At 41.4% G+C, this 22,700-nt stretch overlaps 1 protein-coding gene across 8 annotated transcripts in view; it reads right to left on the bottom strand.

Annotated features, from left to right (window-relative positions):
• The window catches only part of LCLAT1 (lysocardiolipin acyltransferase 1), a 236,819-nt gene extending 214,500 nt beyond the window's left edge, over positions 1 to 22,319 (bottom strand). For 2 of the 8 annotated variants that reach the window (XM_023217297.1, XM_023217293.1), the window contains exons 1-2: positions 22,172 to 22,309; positions 7,132 to 7,302 (exon numbers count right to left, since the gene is read on the bottom strand). The gene's annotated coding sequence lies outside the window, so the exon portion shown is untranslated. Of the gene's footprint in view, positions 1 to 7,131; positions 7,303 to 22,150 lie in introns of all 8 variants that reach the window. The other 6 variants (XM_023217300.2, XM_023217299.1, XM_023217294.1 and 3 more) reach the window with 5 other exon arrangements.
• Positions 22,320 to 22,700: the final 381 nt, after the last annotated feature.

Here is a 22,700-nt window from a genome sequence, read left to right as displayed (position 1 = left end):
GGATTGCATTGGGAGTTATACCTGATATAAATGACGAATTGATGGGTGCAGCACACCAACATGGCACAAATATACATATGTAACAAACCTGCACGTTATGCACATGTACCCTAGAACTTAAAGTATAATAAAAAAAAATAAAAAAAATAAAAATGACCACAATGGAAATTTCAATTAATTTTGCAGGGCAAGCTTCTGATTACAACACAATAAAACTAAGAATTAATAATTCAAAACAAACAACCCTAATGATTAGCAAGTCTTAAGCCTTCCTATATAATTGCTGAATTAATGAAAAAAATTAAAAATATACAAGACTTGTAGTTCCCAAATGCTGATGTGCATTCAGATTACCAAGGGGTGAGGAACTTGTTAAAAATGCAGAAGCTCAGGCCCTACACCCAGAGTGTTAAGCAGAGTTGGAATATCTGCATTTTTCATAAGCCTGCCAGCTGAGACTGATATTCACCAAAGTTTAGAACCAGTGCAAGAGAATATTTAGGAAAAATATAAAGACATCACATATCAAAAGTTACAGGATTCATACAAAGCTGTACTGAAATACTTTCTAAAATAATATTTAAATAAACAGAACATAAACTAAGCAATCCAAATTTTAAAATCAAGCAATCGAAATTTTAAAATAAAAGGTATGATTAAAAAACAAAAATAGAAATATGGATGACAGTAAAAATGATTGATTAGATAACAATACACAGAAAGGGTCAGGCACCTTGACTTACGCTTATAATCCCAGCACTTTGGGAAGCCAAGGTGGGAGGATCTTGAGTCCAGGAGCTCGAGACCAGCCTAGGTGGCAGTGAGACCCTGTCTCAAACAAAAAAAAAAAAAAAGGAAAAGAAACATAAAAAAACAGCGGAACTTTAAAATGAGCTTGGTTCTTTACGAAAAAATTTACAAAGTCCTAAAAATTCTAATAAAATAAAGAATTATCAAATAGGTAAAAGCAGAATTAGTAAATTAATCATTTGTAATCAAGCAAGAAAAATAAGTTTGTCAGCAAAAACAGGTAAAAGCAGAATTAGGAAATTAATCATTTGTAATCAAGCAAGAAAAATAAGTGTCAGCAAACTGAAAAAAATACAACTTATCTAGACAACTCTTGAGTTACTTTATCAAAAATATAAGAAGTTATATGTCATTAAAAAACAGAAAAAAATTAATTGTAACATTAGTTATATAATCTACCACTTGGCTGAAAAAAATAAAATTTGTACAGCAGGGGGAAAGTTTTAACAAAATGTAATGGACTTGAAATTCTTTCTGTTAAAGAAGACTTTTGTTCTTTCTTCACTAATAAGAGAAATAAATAGACTTTATTGTCCTCGATTCAAAAGCAAATCTCAAAATAATATAAATGATTCTAAATTACTCATTTTCCAGTCTTAAAAAAAGTCAAAATATTTCCCTATGAACTTTACTATTGAGGTTAACTTTTCATTTTAACATCATTTTGGTAGAGTGTTTAGCCTGTTACTCAACACTGAAAACCAGTAAATAACGGTGATTAGCAAAGAGGAGATAAGAATTAAGAGTCATTCACAATAATTAACATAGTACATATAATGAATCTTTGTTTAATAAAAGGGAGACAGCCCTTTTGTCTTTAGGGTGTTCAGTAGTTTCCTATGGCTGCCGTAACAAATTACCTGGTGGCTTAAAACAGAAAGTTATTCTCTTCCACTCCTAGAGGCCAAAAAAGTCTGAAAGCAGTATCATCAGAACAAAAGCAAGGTCACACTCCCTCCAAAGGCTCCACGGGAGAGTCTGTTCCTTGCTTATTCCAGCTGTTGATGGCTGTGGGAATGCCTTGACTTGTGGCCCTAACACTCAAATCTCTGCCTCCTGGTCACAGTGCCTCCACCTCCTCTATGTATGTATAATCTCCCTCTGCCTCCCTTTGATAAAGAAACACAGGATTGCTTTTAGGGACCACTCAGATAATCCAGGGTAAGTGCCCTAGACATCAACATCCTCAATTTAATTACAAAAACCATTTTCTAGCATACAAGGTAACATTTCACAGGTTCCAGGATTAGGACTTGAATATTTTAGAGAACCATTTTCAGCCTACCACAGATGGTCTCTTTAAAAACCTAACAGGCCTGGCCAGGTGTGGTGGCTCATGCCTGTAATCCCAGCTCTTTGGGAGACCAAAGAGGGCTGACTGCTTGAGCTCAGGAGTTCGAAACCAGCCTGGGAAACACAGCAAAACCCCATCTCTATGTAAAAAATAAAACAAAAAGTAAATAAAAATTTAAAAAGAACGAAAACAAAAAAACCCTAATAGGCCAAGCTTTTTTGTCAGGAGTTAGATACTATCTTAGTTTCCAGATTTACAATGCCAAAGTCATAGACCTTCTGACCCTAGACATTGCAAACAAACACCACTGAAATTAACTCGGGAATTTCATCAGATGCACAGGAAACTATCACAGGGTATATCCATTTGTTCCAAGAATACAAGAGAAGTTTTGTCTGTCTGACTGTATGAGTTAAATTCTGCTCAAATTTTGTAGTCTCAAACTACCTATCTGCATGTATCTGACATGCAAATAAAAACAAAGCGTTCTTTCTCTTCTATATTGGTAAGAAGGGGTCTTTTTGTTGGTAAGATTTTCTTATTGCTCCAACATACTTTATAGAGTTGGGTAATAATAAACTAAGTTTTTAAATAAATTTGAGACAAACTACTTTCCAAAGGCAGCAAAATTTATTTTTATCCTCTAAATTTTTCCAGACACACAATTTCAAGACCCACTAGCCCTTGAATCTCCTCCAGAATCAAGCAGTTTCATTCCATAAAATCAAAATAAATTCCAGATGAATTAAGAGTTACATGTAAAATACGAAAACATTATAGAATTACAATAGGAAAATGAGCCAAGAATCAAGAGTCACATACAAAAAGGAACACTAAAAATAGGCAAAGAAATCAGACTAATGTAACATGATACCATGTTTCCAATTACTTTTTCATATTTTACAATGATAGTATCCAGCAAAGTGAGGGTATAGGAAAATAAGGCCTCAAACATAAGTTGCTAAGAGAATCAACTGATAGAGCCCTTTTAAAAGGCAAATTCAGCATGGCTGGCAAATTATAAAATGCATATACATTTTTACCTAGTATTTTCATTCTAAACTTCTATCCTACAAAAGTACTCATAAAAGTAAGAAAAGATAAGATAAAAATGCTCATGGAGGCACTATTTGTATGTGAAAATTAGAAATAGTATAAATGTCCATCAACAGAGAAATGGTTAAATTATGGCATAGACATATAACTGGAATATTATGCAACCAGTTTTTAAAAAGTGAAGCACGATCGTCTCAACATCCATGGGGGATCTGTTCCAGGGCCTCTTGAGGACATCAAAATCAACAAATGCACAAGTTCCTCATATAAAATGATATCATATTTGCATATAGCCTGCTCACATCCTCCAACATACTTTTCCCTAAATTACTCATAATATCTAATACAATGTAACTGCTATATAAATAGTAATATTGTTTAGAGAACAATGACAAGAAAAAAGTCTGTACATGTTCAGTACAGAGACAATTCTTTTTCAAATATTTTTGATCCATGGTTGGTTGAACCTACGAATGTAAAACCTGTGGATACAGAGGGCTGACTAGACATTAACATAAGCAGTAATTCAGAAAGGCAGACATGACACGTGAAATGAAGAAAGCAACTTACAAAATAAATGACTGTTTTTAAAGGAGAAAACAAAAAGAAATCTCTATGTACAATAATATGTTTATATATTAATAGAAACCATGTTTTCGAAAAATCTTATGACATAGAAAAATCCTAATAATATAAAGTGAAAAGAGTAGGCTACAAAGTTGTATAGGTAATAACATAAATAAAAGTAGCACGATAAAATAAACACAGTTATCAACTATCTCTGAGTAATGTAATTCTGATCTGTTCTTTATATATTTTTTATTTTCCAAAATGTATAAATATTACTTATATAGCATTCAAGTTAACTTTCTTTATTAAGAGAGAGGATCTTGCTATGTTGCCCAAACTGGTGTTGAACTACTGAGCAACTAAAGCAATCCTCCTGCCTCAGCCTCCCAAGTAGCTAGCACTATGGTCAGGAGAGAGTCTAACCCTAAAAAATACCAAGAGATTGGGTATAATGATGTGAGTTCATGTACAAAGAAGACTTTTTAAAACTATTTACCAAATCTTATCTATGCTGAAGAATGATCCCTCATTCAGACTGGTTACCTTGAATATGTTTATTCTCATGTTCCACTACCAAAAATATTTTTGAACTTTTATAGTTTAAAATTTCCTTTGATCAGCTCAGGTAACACCAAAAAAAGGTAATTCTTAAAATTAGTATTAACTAACATAATCATCCAACCTCATCACATAGGTTAGCCCTGAAATAGATTTTGGTTCATTCTAAACAACTCTAGCTTCAAAGGACAAAGATTAGCACAAGCTCTGTCAGTTAAAACACTATGCTGCAACTTTCAACTTGTCTGGGGACAAGGAATAGACCCTGGTTTCAGAAGTTTCCCCCAGGTAAACGTAAGTATTCACTGTCATCAGCACTGTCTTTGCAGTTTACTCATGGTCTTCCTGAGCAGAAGGGGCCTACCCTCAGTCACAATTCTCAAAATCCTACCATCTCTTCAATGCTAAGCTCAAGATACACCTGCTTAGTGAAGCTGTGCCTCTTTTGAACTCCAGAAGCATCTTCTCGCCTATACTACTGACTTGGTCAGCATGTGTTATTTTTACACAGACATTCTTTTCATAAACTCTAACTTTCCAATTATACTTTACAAGTAACTAGAAGACACAGTTTCATCTCCAGTGCAACTTGCTGGAGATAAAAACTGAGTGGCCCATCCAAGAAACACAATAGGTGTTTGTTTTCTTTTGTTGTATATAAAGACTGGGACAGCATTAATTTGAGCCTATCGTACTCCAGTGGGCCTTGAATGGCTGCCTGCAAATCATGGGTTTTATCCTACAGTAATAGAGAGTAAAGTTCTGAGTTCAAAAATGATGTGATAAAAGTTCAATTTAGAAAAAGTGGTCCACCGCAGCCAGATGAGAGGAGAGTAATAATGTCTACAGCAAGGAAGATAGTTGGCCTAACATAAAGGGTTAAGTAAAGGGCTTTAAAGTCAGAAAGTACTGACTTCGCCAACACTTCCTTGCTCTCTGACACTGGGAAAGTTATGGCTTTCCTTTCCTTACCAGTAAAACAAAGATGATAAAACCAGACCTGGGCCACACCTGGTGGCACACACCTGTAGTCTCAGCCACTCAGGAGGCTGAGGCAGAAGGACTGCTTGAGCCTACGAGTTCAAGACAAGTGGGGGCAACATAGTGAGACCCCATTTCAAAAAACAAACAAAACAACAACAACAAAAACACCAAAAACTAGAAACAAATTTTTAAAACCCTAGGTCTTACCCAACCATAGTAGGTATTACGTGAAATAATGCACACAGCACACATGCCACAATGCCTGTCAAAGCGTAAGCACACTGCACTCTGAGACCAATTCTCTGATACCAACTAGGTGTTCTACAATTCAACTCAATTCTGATACTACTTGGAGTTAATATCAGATCCCACAAGTTAAAGAACAAGGTTTCCAACAAGACTGCCCTCACTTCAGACATCCCCAGGCTATCCACACTAATGTCCAACTTGGCTACAAATTCAGAGATTCCCAAAACCTCCCTTCAGTTTCAACAATTCTCACAGAAATCACTGAAAGCACTATACTTAAATAATCACAGTTTCATTACAAAGGCTGCAACTCAGGAACAGCCCAATGGAAGAGGTACACAGAACAAGGGCAAGGTCTAGGAAAGAGGGCAGCGGGATGCAAAGCTTCCCTGCTCTCTCCTGAAGAAATTCAGGTGTCATCCTCCTAGCAAACCAGTACATTCACTGCTATTCCAAGGTTTTTATGTGGGGCTTGATGACCCAGGCATGAGTGATTAAATCACTAGCCAGATGACTGGGCTTTGCTATCCAGTCACTGTCCCCTCCTCAGAGACCAAGCGATGGGGCTAAAAGTTCCAAGGTCTCTCTGATGTGGACAGCTCCTTTCCTGAACTATCTAAGGGCCCACCCAGAGTCACCTTATCAGGATAAACTCAGGTGTAGTCAAGAGAGACTCTTGTTATGAATAACAAAAGATACATCTATAAGGAAATTCCAAGATCTTTTGAAGCTCATTGTCAGGAACCAAAGACAAAGGCCAGATATAATAGATTCTTCATCATATCACATACACAAGAAATGGAGACTATAATTTCAGAAACTGACCAGTAGACTACTGAAGTAATGCAAAGCATAAAGGTCAGGAGAAAAAACATCAAAAGCATTACAAAAGCAGCAGCAACAGAAAAAGGCTGAGGGGGAGGATGTGGAAATTATCTACAAAGGTTTAAGCCTGGACAATTAAATTGACAGAGACAGACATATCCTGGCAAGAAACCAAATATGGGATTGAGAATGAATTTAGTTTTAATCAAATTGAGACTGAGGTGACAACCAGAGATTGCAGATGAACACTGGGCAGATGGAGACCATGAGCCTAGAGATGAGAGAGGATATGGCCAGAATCAGTTGTCAGAGTTATCCACATAGATGGAATGCCCCCCACCACAAGACTCCCCAAACCCTCACAAAGGAGGATACCAGCTAATGGTGTCACTTAAGCTGCTATGTCAAACAAAAGCAAGTTACTGCATGCAGCAGAGAGCGTAAGGAATAACGTCTAAAAGATTTAGTATTTTTGACTCTAAACAAAATGGTACCTAATCTTTAAAATAAAGATCCAAAAAGAATAACACAACCAAATGCCAAACAGAAATGCTGAGTTTGTTCTTTCACAGAAATGTATTACTTTATTCTCTAAAAAAGGACATTTATCTCCCTCCAACAGAAATAAATACTTATTTTTCAATGAAAAGGTTACAGAACAAGCATAGAACATGTCAACAATACAACATAAACAGGAACAACTATGATCAATTCAAAAAGTGTTGTGTTCAGATACATGAAGCAAGACAAAAAACTCAAGCATCTAAATCATTACAAAGACTTACCCAGAACTTTTAGAGTCCTGCTTTTTAAAGTACGTTCAGTAGCTAGAAACTGTCTCGTTAACTGACCATGGGTTCAGAAGCATCACAATTTACTTTCCCCTGGAATGCATATATCACATCATCCATTTGTTGCCAGCTTCCCAGAAGAGAGTACCCACTCTGTATTTCAGCCTGTGAACATGATAAATGGGAGAAAAAAGAGAAAGCAGAGTTTGGGAACAGTGCACTGGGCTAATCAGATGGTTCATGGAGTTATGGGCCCAGGGACCTGAAACATCTGACTACTGAATGGATTAATGCACAGGGCAACTCAGGAAGTTGGGTCATAGTGCTTGGGAAGGGAATGCCAAAAGACTGAGGTGAGAGCCCAATATGCATGCCACCTCTGTAAAGATCCAGAGAGAGAGGGCAGCTGAAATGTTAACACTGGCCAGGTCCTTGGAACTTCCGCTTCTCCCTGAGCCAGAATTGAACAGCAAGGGCAAAATCACAGCCTAGATCCCACCCCAAGTGTCAGGCCTCTGAGCCCAAGCTCAGCCATCATATCCCCTGTGACCTGCACGTATACATCCAGATGGCCTGAAGCAACTTAAGATCCACAGAAGTGAAAATAGCCTTAACTGATGAATTCCATCATTGTGATTTGTTTCTGCCCCACCCTCACTGATCAATGTACTTTGTAATCTCCCCCACCCTTAAGAAGGTTCTTTATAATTCTCCCCAAAACATTGCTCTCAACTCCACCGCCTATCCCAAAACCTGTAAGAACTAACGATAATCCACCACCCTTTGCTGACTCCTTTGTCAGACTCAGCCTGCCTGCACCCAGGTGAAATAAACAGCCATGTTGTTCACACAAAGCCTGTTTGGTGGTCTCCTCACACGGACGCGTGAGACATTTGGTGCCAAAGACCCGGGTCAGCGGGACTCCTTCAGGAGACCAGTCCACTGTCCTCATCCTCACTCCATGAAGAGATCTATCTATGACCTTGGGTCCTCAGACCAACCAGCCCAAGGAACATCTCACCAATTTTAAATCAGGTAAGTGGCCTCTTTTTACTATCTTCTCCAATCTCTCTCAATATCCCTCAACCTCTTTTTCCTTTCAATCTTGGTGCCACCCTTCAATCTCTCCCTTCTCTTAATTTCAATTCCTTTCATTTTCTGGTAGAGACAAAGGAAACACATTTTATCCGTGGACCCAAAACTCTAGCACCGGTCATGGATTCGGGAAGGCAGCCTTCCCTTGGTGTTTAATCATTGCGGGGATGCCTCTCTGATTATTCACCCATGTTCCACTGGTGTCTGATCTCCACAGGGACGCCTGCCTTGGTCATTCACCCACGTTGCCTTGGTGGCAAGTCAACTGCGGGGACGCCTGCTTTGGCTGCTCACCCATGTTGCAGCCCAGGGCTGCTCCCCACCCCCTTCTCCGTGTCTCTACCCTTCTCTTTAAACTTGCCTCCTTCACTATGGGCAACCTTCCACCCTCCATTCCTCCTTCTTCTCCCTTAGCCTGTGTTCTCAAGAACTTAAAACCTCTTCAACTCTCACCTAACCTAAAATCTAAGTGTCTTATTTTCTTCTGCAAATACTGCTTGGCCCCAATACAAACTCGACAGTAGTTCTAAGTGGCCAGAGAACGGCACTTTTGATTTGTCTATCCTACAAGATCTAGATAATTTTTGTCGAAAAATGGGCAAATGATCTGAAGTGCCTGACATCCAGGCATTCTTTTACACATTGGTCCCTCCCTAGTCTCTGCTCCCAATGAGACTCATCCAAATCTTTCTTCTTTCTCTCCTGTCTGTTCCTTCAGTCTCCACCCCAAGCTCTGAGTCCTTTGAATCCTTTTCTATGGATTCATCTGACCTCTCCCCTCCTCCCCAGGGTGCTCCTTGCCAGGTCAAGCCAGGTCCCAATTCTTCCACAGCCTCTGCTCCCCGACCCTATAATCCTTCTATCACCTTCCCTCTTCACACCCGGTCTGGCTTACAGTTTCGTTCCGCGACTAGCCCTCCCCAACCTGTCCAACAATTTCCTCTTAAAGAGGTGACTGGAGCTAAAGGCAGAGTCAAGGTTAATGCTCCTTTTTCTTTATCCGACCTTTCCCAAATCAGCCAGTGTTCAGGCTCTTTCTCATCCGACCCCACTAAATATATACAGGAATTCCAATATCTAACTCTGTCCTACGATTTAACCTGGAGTGACCTAAATGTCATCCTAACTTCTACCCTCTCCCCAGATAAACAGGAAATAGTTTTTTCTCTAGCCCAATCTCACGCTGATAACCACCAGCTTCATGAGCCAGACCTCCAGGAAGGCATTAGAGCAGTTCCCTGAGAAGATCCCCAACGGAACTATCAGGCAGATTCCCCAGGTATAGCTAGGCGAGATTACATGGTTTCCTGCCTAGTTGAAGGGCTTAACAAGGCAGCTTACAAAGCTGTTAATTATAACAAATTTAAAGAAACTACCCAAGGTAAATACGAAAATCCAGCCCAGTTCATGGTTCGCTTAGCAGCAACCCTTAGATGCTTTACCACCCTGGACCCAGAGGGGCCAGAAGGCCACCCTATTCTTACTATGCATTTTATCACCCAGTGAGCTCCTGACATTGGAAAAACCTCCAAAAATTGGAATCTGGCCCTCAAACCCCACAACAGGAATTAATCAACCTCGCCTTCAAGGTGTACAATAGCAGAGAGGAGGTAGCCAGACAGCAACGCATTTCTGAGTTACAGCTACTTGCCTCCGCAGTAAGACAACCCACAACCATGTCTCCAGCATACAAGAACTTCAGAACCTCCAAGCCAAGGCTCCCAGGGGCTCCTTCAAAACATCCTCGTGGACCTTGCTTCAGCTGCCAAAAGCCTGGCCTCTGGGCCTTCTCGAATGCCGGCAGCCCAGGATTCCTTCTAAGCCGTGCCCTGTCTGTGCAGGCCCCCACTGGAGGTTGGACTGTCTGACTCATATCACCGCTGCTCCTAAAGCCCCTGGAGCCCAAACCCAATGTTCCTTGGCCGATTCTTTCCCAGATCTCCTTGGCTTAGCAGCTGAAGACTGACGCTACCCGATCACCTCAGAAAACCCCCTGGACCATCAGGTAACTCTTACGGTGGAGGATAAGTCAGTCCTCTTCTTAATCAATACGGAGGCTACCCACTCCACATTACCTTCTTTTCAAGAGCATGTTTCCCTTGCCTCCATAACTGTTATGAGTATTGAAGGCCAGGCTTCTAAACCTCTTAAAACTTTCCAACTCTGGTGCCAACTTACACAATACTCTTCTAAGCACTCCTTTTTAGTTATCCCCACCTGCCCAGCTTCCTTATTAGGTCGAGACATTTTAACTAAATTATCTGCTTCGCTGACTATTCCTGGGCTACAGCCACACCTTATTGCCGCCTTTTCCCCCAGTTCAAAGCCTCCTTCGCATCCTCTCCTTGTATCTCCCCACCTTAATCCACAAGTATAGGATACCGCTACTCCCGCCTTGGCAACAAATGATGCACCCCTTACCATCCCATTAAAACCTAGTCACCCTTACCCCACTCAACGCCAGTATCCCATCCCGCAGCACGCTTTAAAACGATTAAAGCCTGTTATCACTCACCTGTTACAGCATGGCCTTTTTTTTTATTTTTTTATTTTTTATTTTATTTATTTATTTTTTTTTGAGGCGGAGTCTCGCTCTGTCACCCAGGCTGGAGTACTGTGGCCGGATCTCAGCTCACTGCAAGCTCCGCCTGCCGGGTTCACGCCATTCTCCTGCCTCAGCCTCCCGAGTAGCTGGGACTACAGGCGCCCACCACCTCGCCCGGCTAGTTTTTTTGTATTTTTTAGTAGAGATGGGGTTTCACTGTGTTAGCCAGGATGGTCTCGATCTCCTGACCTCGTGATCCGCCCATCTCGGCCTCCCAAAGTGCTGGGATTACAGGCTTGAGCCACTGCGTCCGGCCCAGCATGGCCTTTTAAAGCCTATAAACTCTCTTTACGATTCCCCCATTTTACCTGTCCAAAAACCGGACAAGTCTTACAGGTTAGTTCAGGATCTGTGCCTTATCAACAAAATTGTTTTGCCTATCCACCCCGTGGTGCCAAACCCATATACTCTCCTATCCTCAATACCTCTTTCCACAACCCATTATTCTGTTCTGGATTTCAAACATGCTTTCTTTACTATTCCTTTGCACCCTTCATCCCAGCCTCTTTTCGCTTTCACTTGGACTGACCCTGACACCCATCAGGCTCAGCAAATTACCTGGCCTGTACTGTCGCAAGGCTTCACAGAAAGCCCTATTACTTCAGTCAAGCCCAGATTTCTTCCTCATCTGTTACCTATCTCGGCATAATTCTCATGAAAACACACGTGCTCTCCCTGCTGATGGTGTCTGGCTAATCTCCCAAACCCCAATCCCTTCTACAAACAACAACTCCTTTCCTTCCTAGGCATGGTTACGTACTTCTGCCTTTGGATACCTAGTTTTACCATCCTGACTAAACCATTATACAAACTCACAAAAGTAAACCTAGCTGACCCCACAGACCATAAATCCTTTCACCACTCCTTTCCATTCCTTAAAAACAGCCCTAGAAGCTGCCCCAACACTAGCTCTCCCTAACTCATCCCAACCCTTTTTCATTACACACAGCCAAAGTGCAGGGCTGTGTGGTCGGAATTCTTACACAAGAGCTGGGACTGCGCCCTGTAGCCTTTTTATCCAAACAACTTGACCTTACTGTTTTAGCCTAGCCATCATGCCTCCGTGCAGCCGCCCTAATACTTTTAGAGGCCCTCAAAATCACAAATTATGCTCAACCCACCCTCCACAGTTCTCGTAACTTCCAAAATCTGTTTTCTTCCTCACACCTGATACATATACTTTCTGCCCTCCCCAGCTCTTTCAGGTATACTCACTCTTTGTTGAGTCTCCCACAATTACCATTGTTCCTGGCCCAGACTTCAATCCGGCCTCCCACATTATTCCTGATACCACACCTGACCCCTATGACTGTATCTCCCTGATACACCTGACATTCACCCCATTTCCCCATATTTCCTTCTTTCCTGTTCCTCACCCTGATCACACTTGGTTAATTGATGGCAATTGCACCAGGCCTAATCGCCACACACCAGCAAAGGCAGGCTATGCTATAGTATCTTCCCCATCGATCATTGAGGCTACTGCTCTGGCCCCATCCACTACCTCTCAGCAAGCCAAACTCATTGCCTTAATTCGGGCCCTTACTCTTGTAAAGGGACTATGCATCAATATATATACTGACCCCATATCCTACACCACCATGCTGTTTTATGAGCTGAAAGGTTTCCTCACTACACAAGGGTCCTCCATCATTAATGCCTCTTTAATAAAAACTCTTCTCAAGGCCGCTTTACTTCCAAAGGAAGCTGGAGTCATTCACTGCAAGGGCCATCAAAAGGCATCAGATCCCATCACTCAGGACAATGCTTATGCTGATAAGGTAGCTAAATTGCAGCCAGTGTTCCAACTTCTGTCCCTCACAGCAGTTTTTCTCCTTCTCATCTGGTCACTCCCACCTACTCCCCCAATGAAACTTCCATCTATCAATCTCTTCCCACACAAGGCAAATGGTTCTTGGACCAAGGAAAATATCTTCTTCCAGCCTCACAGGCCCATTCTATTCTGTCGTCATTTCATAGCCTAAGTTTCCACCCTCATGAGGCAGTAATGTTGTTCAGGTGTGTCTACCCCTTATCCCTACAGGGAGATAGTGGAGAATTCTAGACTTCCTTCCCTGCCAGGTGGTAATAAAACCACCTTCCCCTGCCAGGGAGTATCTGTGGAGACACCTGGAGAGCCTGGGTTTCTCCTCCCACCTGGCAGTAATGAGACATCCCTTCTGATCCCCACTGGCGTGGTATCTATCAGAAGAGGCCTAGAGTCAGTTTCACCACAGCCCAGGGGTAAGAAGGCCATCCCCTCCCAGTGGTATTAGTAGAGTCCTAAAGAGGGGCTCACACTCCTACAACTGCCCAGCAGTAATGAGGACGTCCACTTTGTGTGTCAATGGATCAGTTCCTCAAAAGCACAAACTACCACAACTAACCCAAAATTAAATGGATTATCTGAATAGCCCCAATAACTGTTAAAGAAACTGAATGAAGTCTTCGAAAAAGAAATCTGGCCCAGATCATTTCATTAAAGAATTCTACCAATGTTTAAAGAATTAAGATCAATTCTACATAATCTCTTCCAGAAAACAGAAGCATAGGGAGCACTTCCAATTTTTTTTTTTTTTAGACAGGGTCTCACTCTGTCACCCAGGCTGGAGTTCAGTGGCATGATCACGGCTCACTGCAGGCTCAAGTGATCCTCCTGCTGCAGCCTCCCAAGTAGCTAGCACTATAGGTGCATGCCACCATATCTGACTAACTTAATTTTTTTTTTATAGAGTCAGGGCCTCCCTATGTTGCCCAGGCTGGTTTTCAACTTCTGGGCTCAAGCAATCCTCCCAGAGGATGGTTTCGGGCTCCCAGATTACAGGCATGAGCCACCACACTCAACCTAAAAGGGAGATCTAACTGCAGACAGAAGTGGAGAAGGCCATAATGTGACCATAGAAGGAGAGATTAATAATACAACCATAAACCAAGGAATGCCATCAGCCACCAGAAGCTAGAAGAGGCAAGGAGCAGATTCTCCCCCACATCTTCCAGAGGTGGCATGGCCCTCTGACACTGTGATCTTGGCTGACTGATACTGATTTCAGAATTCTGGCCTCCAGAAGGTTGAGAAATAAATGCCTGACGTTTTAAGCCACCATGTTTGCAGTAATTTGTTATGGCAGCCACAGGAACTGGTATAAATACCTCCCCATCTCCAAATAAATATGTATGCAGAAGGCATACATATTTGACTAGTCTTAAGTACAAATGCAAAAGAGAAAATCAGATACAATTTCAGAGTTCCCCATTCAAAATGATAATATAACACTCCTAATTTTTTTATAAAGTATAGATAAAAAGAGAAATAAATACAGCTTTGGAAATTATATCCACTGGATCCAATTATATCCAATGTATACTCAGTTCCCTGAAGATTAGCCTACTCAATAGACAAGAACTGTTTATCAAGTAGCCTAGCAAAATTGAAGACTCAATCTTTATTAACTCTGACTTCTAGTATATTTCTTCTCTGAAGGAAAGAGAAGCTAAATTGTATAGGTTTCATTACTACCATAGAGAAATTCAACAAAATAAGGTCACTCTTGCACTCCTTGGAGTCCTCTAGATTATTTCCATCCTGCTTCTCCACCGCCTTCCCATTCTTAGTGAACAAAGCAAACATAATTCTTGCTTTAATTTAATCAATTGGTCTTAATGAACCACCACGTTAAAAATGTAAACAACCTAGGGCCAGGTGCAGTGGCTCACGCCTGTAATCCCAGTCCTTTGGAAGGCCAAAGAGGAAGAATCACTTCAGCTCAGGAGTTCGGGACCAGCCCAAGCAACAGAGAGACTTCATCCCTACAAAAAAAAATAGAAAAATTGGCCAGGTGCGGTGGCACATGCCTGTAGCCCCAGCTACTCTGGGAAGCTGAGCTGGGAGGATCACTTGAGTCCATGCATTCCAAGGTTACAGTGAGCTGTGATCAGGCTACTGCAATCCAGTCTGGGCAACAGAGTGAGACTCTGTCCCTACAAAAATAAGAAACAAAAAAACCTAAGTTTAAATCTGTAGTCACTCTCATTAAGAAGTATGTTAACCCAGTAAACTCTTCAGGTTGAGCACTACATCATAAAATTTCATTATGTGTATGATTATAACACAAACAATAAACCTGGTAATATATTTTACTGAATTTCGAAATGATATAATGGAACATGTAAGACTATCAAAACAATCATTGTAACACATGAAAGGGGAAAAGGCAAAAAGGATGTCTCATTTAAACCTCCCACATTATAGACAGACTCACCCTAAGTAGCTACAGTAAGTTACACTCAGCATGGATATTCAGAAACTTTGGACATAACTTGTAATACAAGGCACACTCACTGAAATAATCCCTTACACTTAAAGCCACACAAGTACAGTATATTTTAAATTTACAGTATTTTAAAACAGGCATTATAGCATAGCAATTAAGAGCACAGACTCTGAAACTAGACCGCATAGGTTCAACTCCATGCCCTGTACCTTCTTTGGGCTTCTGTTTCCTCATAAGCAAAATGAAGATAATAACAGTACTTGTATTTACTTCACAGTGGAAGCTGAGAGGGTTAAAAAGGAGTTAAAAACTTAAAGCATTTAGAACAGAACTCAGTATACACCTGGCACTCACACATTATTAAAAGAGAGGGTCGCTATTACTACCTATGGTCTTCATAACAGTTTCATGGCTACCATGTTTACTTTTCATCATAGAAAACCTAGAGGTGATGAAATCTCAGTGACCTCTGTACTGAAGGCATTGATTTGTGTTTATCTCCTTCTCTACACAGTAAAGCTCAAAGACATAAATCATGTCTTATTTAAAACTCTGTCCCCATCACCAAGTCCATGGTGTGCGTCCAAAAATGATCAAGTTTAGTCAAGAAATATTTTGGTGTTTAAGCTACCCCAACTTTCAATCATTTTCCTCCCTAACTCTACACAGGTAAATTTTTATTTAAAGGCTACACAAAAAGAAAATAATAATTCTAAGACAGTATTTATATTATGAAAGCAGAAATGGTCGGAGCCACAGCCAAGGCTGCCTTTCCCAAGATACCTAAACATTGCAGTGGGGGAAGAGTCCCTGTCAAGAGTTAAAAACAATCCCCTCAGTCCATGCTCCCAGTCACATGGAGCTGGAAGAGCTGGAAAAACCACTGCCACCACTCATTCCTCTTTCTTCATCATTTATTCTTATCTTCATCTAGCATTTCCCTTCTTTGTGACACCACCACTAGATAGCAGCTCACCACATGCTATCCCTCTCCTCCATGAGTTCTCCCAAGGGAATTAACTATATACACTTACATAAAACAGATGTGATCTCCTATTTGAGATGAAAAACTGAGGGTACCATACCTCTTCCCTTTATCTTTGTCCCTAGAACAGTAATCCACTATCTCTGAGGAAGCGAACAACTGAAGTCTTCAGGGATCTCAACTGTGAAAGGCTGCAGATGGTTCTGTAACCGCCTGTGAAAGGCGGTTAATCCTCTACTATCAGCTTTCACTGATGGCAACCCCTCATATGTCTCTTCCATTTGCCTCCCGAGTTTTTACAGTAGGATCCCTATGGCCCTACTGCCACAAGGAGAGGACAAGGTAAAGGTGTGAATAAACTTCATAAGACTTTCTTGGGGCATTACCTCACAGCCATAGCGAACACACCAAAGGTTTTTCTTAGCTCACGGCATTAAAAACCTTGCAGCCAAAGGAATTACAGCAGTCCTCATTATCCAATAGCAATTAGTGTCTCATGGGGCGAGGACCACACAGCCATTTCTCTTTAACAAGGACCATATTTTGTAACGAAGAAAAAGAGATCTGCTTAGAATTTTCCCAAAAAAATAAAACAAAAAAATCCAGTATGTTCATAAAATATCATGTATTCTATTGACCAAAATTTAGATTACACTTTGCAACTATGCATTAATTCTTAGGACAAAAAACTAATGAATAGATGGAGTGCTTGGGGCACAATTTTGTGACCAAATTGTAAAACAGCATGATGTGACAGCCTTAATTTCACATTTGCCTTTTGCAAAACAATTATATAACAGTCATTTAGCCAAAAAACAATTATACTTTTCTTCATTTGTCTCCTGGAGCCTCTCACATCCCTTTTAAATTCTTTTAAAGTACCTCTTTCATAATTATCCCTGCTGTTTTTTCTCATTTAAAGTGTTCTTGCATTGCCATACTCTCACTAGAGCCTCTTTTTTATTATTGAAGTATATACATAAAGAGCACAAATCTTCATATTTTTACACATTCTGAATTTTTACATATACATATACTCATGTAACCACCACACATCTCAATGTGTAAAATATTGCAAGAAGGTTCCCTCATGCCCTTTCCCAGTCATTACCACCATCACCACCAACCCAGAGTAATCACTATTCTGACTTCTGTCACCAGAGAAGTACTATACTTATTTTTGAACTTCATTTAAATGGAATCATGCAGTGTACAATCTTATGTCTGACTTATGTCTGTAAGATACATCCATGTTGATACATATAGCCGTAACTCATTGTCTTTTATTGGTTTTGCAGTGTTTCATCTTATAACTGTATCACAATTTACTCATCCATTCTACTGCTGATGTACAACTGAGTTATATCCAATTTTTGATTATGAATAAAGGCATTATAAACATTCTTTAACATTTTTTTTAGTAGACACAAGCATTAGTTTCTCTTGAGTATACCTAGGAACAAATGTAAGCATTTGATCATGGGTAGGAGTAGACAAAGCCACAGTCTTCCAAAGTGACTGTACCATTTGACATCCCCACCAACAATATGTAAGAGATCCAGATGGTCTACACTCTTGCCAACACTGGAACTGTCCATCTTTTTAATTTTAGTTATTCTGGAAGGTGTATAGCAGTATCTCATTATTGTTTTAATTTATATTTCCCAATGACAAATAATGTTAAGTACCTTTTTATATGCATACTGGCCATTCTGAGACTCTCTAATAGAAAGTGCCTGTTCAAGACGCCTACACATTTTTAAAATGATTTTTCTCATTAATTTTTTTATGCTACACATACACAAATACACACACAGAGAGAGCATGAGTCCTTGGTCAGATATATAAATTGCAAATTTCTTCTTCCAGTCCATATTTTGCTCTTCATTTTCTTAGTGGTGTCTTTAGATGAAGAGAAGTTCCCAAGTTTAATGAACTCTGAAGACAAATTTATCAATCATTTTCACAATCAGTGCTTTCTGAGTCCTTTTTAAGAATCTCTGCCTATTCTAGGCACTAGTTCTTTATCGGCGCTTATGGTTTCAGCAGTTCTCCCCCTAGCTTTGACTTCATGAAATCCTGCCTCTTTTGCAAGATTTGCACCCCCTACCTTGTAGTCGATTTGCACTGCATTCATGTTATGTTGTTAGGTGCTGGACAACTTTAGTGTTACACATGTTTAAGTGGAGATCAGCTTTAAAACTAGAGAAATCATCAGTGATTACTTTCATATTACAATGATATCTGTACAAATATATTCAAAACCTAATGTAAAAAGAAAAAAATTCTAATACTCATTATCCTAGCATTTTTCCCCCAAACATACCTTAGATGATTCTTTCTATACCTTTTAAACAAAGAACTTCCTGCTCTATCCTTTTTCCTGAATTAGTTAAGAAGACCTCCAGTTTCCAACCATACAGTTCCAAAGAAATAAACCTTACTCTTACGGCAAGCACGTATTCCCCTCCACAACCCTGTTATCTTCACATCCAATCACTCTCACAACATGCTTTCAAAATGTGTGTGGAATGTGAACTCTGCTCTGCCACAGCCAATGCCTGGTTCCTTCCCTCACCATCTCTTGTCTGGAGTATGCGAACTGTCCTTAACTGGTCTCCTCTTTACAGTCTGTCTTTCACCCTGTCACCAAAGTCACCTTTCAAAAACATAAAGTTGAGGTTATGCATCTAATCAAGCTCCTTCTACAGTTCCCACTGTCCGCAGGATAAAGTCACTCTCTTAGCTAAGAGTTCACAGCGTGGCTCTAACCTTTCCTGGCTTCCCTCCCAGCAACACCTACAATACTCTGGTCTGACCCCTGGACACCATGAGCTCTCACTTGTCCTGGCTTTGCTCTGCTTCTCCCTATGCCTTTATCCTCCAGTTAGCTCCCTTCCTCTCCTGGCCAGGCCCACCCCAGAAGAAGTAACTGTTCCCTTTTATGTACCCTCACAGCTCTCTGCACCCACAACTATATTTGAGTTCTTATAACACTTTAGTTAATAATTTATTTATTTGTCTCAACTGTCTACACACTTCTGGACCTGGGACTTCTCCCTGAATTCCTCAAGGGTAGGGTCAGGAGTTAATGTTTACATCCTAAAGACTTGGCAGGGCTATTCCATAAAGGTTCAATGAAAGAATAAATGTCCTAGCCACTTTTACTCATCCTATTTTTTCAATAAATAAAGTCTGGAAAAATTAGCACAAGTATATCAAAACAGCAAGCTTGACTAAAATTAGTTTTCTTTTAAAAGTCCCCCAGCAAATTATTCTTTTAAAAAATGTAATAAAAACAAAAATCTCAATTACTGATTTGTGCTTCCTGATAGAAATTAGTCATAACTGGCCAGGCACAGTGGTTCACACCTGTAATCCCAACACATTGGGAGGCCAAGGCAGGCGGATCGCCTAAGGTCGGGAGTTCAAGACCAGCCTGACCAACATGGAAAAACCCCGTCTCTACTAACAATACAAAATTAGCCAGGTGTAGTGGCACATGTCTGTAATCCCAGCTACTCGGGAGGCTGAGGCAGGAGAATCACTTGAACCTGGGAGGCAGTGGTTATGGTGAGCTGAGATGGTTCCATTGCACTCCAGCCTGGACAACAAGAGCAAACCTCCCTCTCAAAAAAAAAAAAAGAAATCAATCATAACTCTGTTTCAAAATAAATTTTTAACTAATGGGCAACAAAAGTAAGATGAATATACCACTTAACCAAGGTAAATGTAACTGTTACCACACAACTGGATGCCAAGGGAATAAAACGTGATTATTTACACAACTAAAAGATCACAAACAAAACTACTGGCTTGAAATATGTGTTCATTCTAGAACATTGCTGGAGCCTTTGAAAAAGAAAAATATATATATTAAAAATGAAAAATTTGTGCATATATTAATGTTTCCCCTTAACACATAACACATCTGTATGTCGCAAGAAGATAGTATGCATAGTGGTAGTAAGACAGTAAGAACACAGGCTGGAAACACAATGTTAATTGTGTGACATGGACAAATTACTTAAACTTCAACGTGCTTCAGTTTCCTCATCTGCAAAATAAAGATAATAAATGTATCCACCTCACAGTGATGCTAGATGACTGAGTTGGCACATGTAAGTCCCCTGATTCAGAGCCTGGCAGAGGACATGAATGCAGAGGAATAAATTTCAAATATTTTCACTGTTTTTTTAACTTTTTTAAGCCCTTTTACACATACTGTCTTTTCTTTTCCTCCCAACAGTGCAATGAGATTGTTTGAATACAAAATACTCACTTTAGAGATAAGACACCAATAGTGAAGTTGCATGATTACCCTATTTTTTTTAAAAGTTTTATTTATTTATTTTTTTTGAGACTGAGTCTCAATCTGTCGCCCAGGCTGGAGTACAGTGGCGCGGTCTCGGCTCACTGCAAGCTCTGCCTCCCAGGTTCACGCCATTCTCCTGCCTCAGCCTCCCGAGTAGCTGGGACTACAGGCACCCACACCACACCCAGTTAATTTTTTTTTTCTGTATTTTTAGTAGAGACAGGGTTTCACCATGTTAGCCAGGATCCTGACCTCGTGATCCACCCGCCTTGGCCTCCCAAAGTTCTGGGATTACAGGCGTGAGCCACCGCGCCTGGCCACCCTAAGACATTTTTAAGTGGCAGAGTTTGGACTAGAATCCACACATAATCTCAACCCCAGGCCAAACTGACCAAATCTCCACGGATCCAGTTTGGAAGAAAGAATCTTTTGGGTTTTCCCCATTGCTTCCTCCTGGTTGTCAGCAACAGCCAGCCTAAAGACCTCACGGGGGCAAATGCAGAGGACCACATGTTCAAATTAAAAAGTAGGAGAAGCCTGGCTTTCACAGAAACTGACACATAGTTGGCCCTCCAGAAATGGCAGCTATTGACTGAAACTTACAAGCACTATTACGTTTTTCTCAGTGACAGAACAAGGTACTACTCCACAAAATCAAGTCTACTACCAAAAACAAAAGTCACTTAATACTATGCTTATCTGTCATATCAAGCATATCTAAGTCCAATGTGCAACAGAAACCTAAACAAAAAAGTGGTAAGATTTATTTTTACTAATCTCAAAAAACATATGTTTCACAAAAAGGGCTTTCATCGTCAGTTTTTTGAAAACTAACCCAAGTAGTTATATTTCATGACATGATGTTTCTTTTAACAAATAAATTAATGATACGATTAAATATTTCACCTTGGTAATGCCTTCAACACATTTGTTCAATACTTTTCTTGGGCTTAAAGTGACTCTCAAGCCCTAATCTCATCTACTGCCAGGTACACAAGAAACACAGTTAATGAACTTTAAAGGCAGATGCAATGTTTCCAGGAAAGTCATCTGAACCAAGGAAGTACAAGCAACCAAATCATCTCCACCACCACGTCTAAGTGCCTTATCTTTCAACTTCTTTTCTTCAAATGGGCAATGAGAAGCTAAAATACACCTTAAAAATCAGGTTTGGTATCCGCCCTGGCTAGGGCCTAGCTTTCTTTACGCGGCACTGCCACTCGGGCACCTACAGGCAGGCCTTTGGCGCCTGCAGGACTCACAGGGAAGGCAGCCCCAGCCCCTGCTCTCCACAGCTCTCGTCGAAGCCCTGCACGTGGTGGCCACTTGAGACGTTTTAGTGGATGGGATTCAACCGTGGCTGAGCTCAGGCTGCGTTCCGGGAGGGCGCAGCTCCCAGACCCGCTGTGGTTGCAGGAGAAAGGTTTTGACGCTCCTACCGTAAACAGCGACGGGACACTCTTCACCCCGCTGCTACCTAGCCCTCGCTGCTCGCGCAGCCCCTCCGCACCCGACGCCTCCGCTAGCCTCCAGGATTCGTTTCCCCGCGCCTCCTCCCACCTGAGCCAGCGACGCCACCGCCACCTGCACCGGGACCCCAACTCCCAGGCCAGGGGCCGTTACCCGAGGTCGCGGCCCGCGGGAGGCCCACGTCTCAGGAGGAAAAGCCTGGGCTACAGCTCCCGCTCCTTCAACTCTGAGATCCCCCCGCCGCCGCCATTTTCCTCGCGCCGTAACCCCACCTGACAGTTCCAGCCGCCCACCTGTGACAAGCAGGGCACGCCGCGCGGCGCCGAGTGGGGTGCGTGGGCAAGCTGGGACTCCGTAGGGGTCACAACCTCCGTGCGGAACCCGCCGTTAATTCATCCAGAAGCGCGGAGGCGTCCAGCCGTCGCCCTAGTAATGCGTCCCGGAAGGCTACGTCCTGATTGGCTGCAAGAGCGGTGTCGCAACGGCGTCCCCGGCTGCGTGGGAAGCCCGGGTCCACGGCGCCCCGCGCCTGCTCCACAGCCCGGGATACCCCGGGTTCCTTTCTTTGAGAGCTCCTTTAAAGAGGCCGCGCTTATTTCCTCGTCTGCCCTCCTGGAGAGGAGGGACCCACGAAACGGTGGGGTGTAAGGGTAATAAAACAACGAAATAGGAAATTAGCGGAGGTCATTTGTCCGAGGGAACCTAATATTTCATTCAACCCCTAGAGCTGCAAAATGGAAAACAAATCTGGCAGTTTAATTTACAAACCTAAATTGGGTGCGCGAAGTCACAGGACAAATCAGTAGTAGAAACAGTTCTAGA

The sequence above is a fragment of the Piliocolobus tephrosceles genome, chromosome 15 (assembly GCF_002776525.5).
Source record: "Piliocolobus tephrosceles isolate RC106 chromosome 15, ASM277652v3, whole genome shotgun sequence".
Taxonomy (NCBI): Eukaryota; Metazoa; Chordata; class Mammalia; order Primates; family Cercopithecidae; genus Piliocolobus; species Piliocolobus tephrosceles.
Note: the sequence above shows the minus strand (reverse complement) of the source record. Positions and strands in the feature narration are given on the sequence as shown.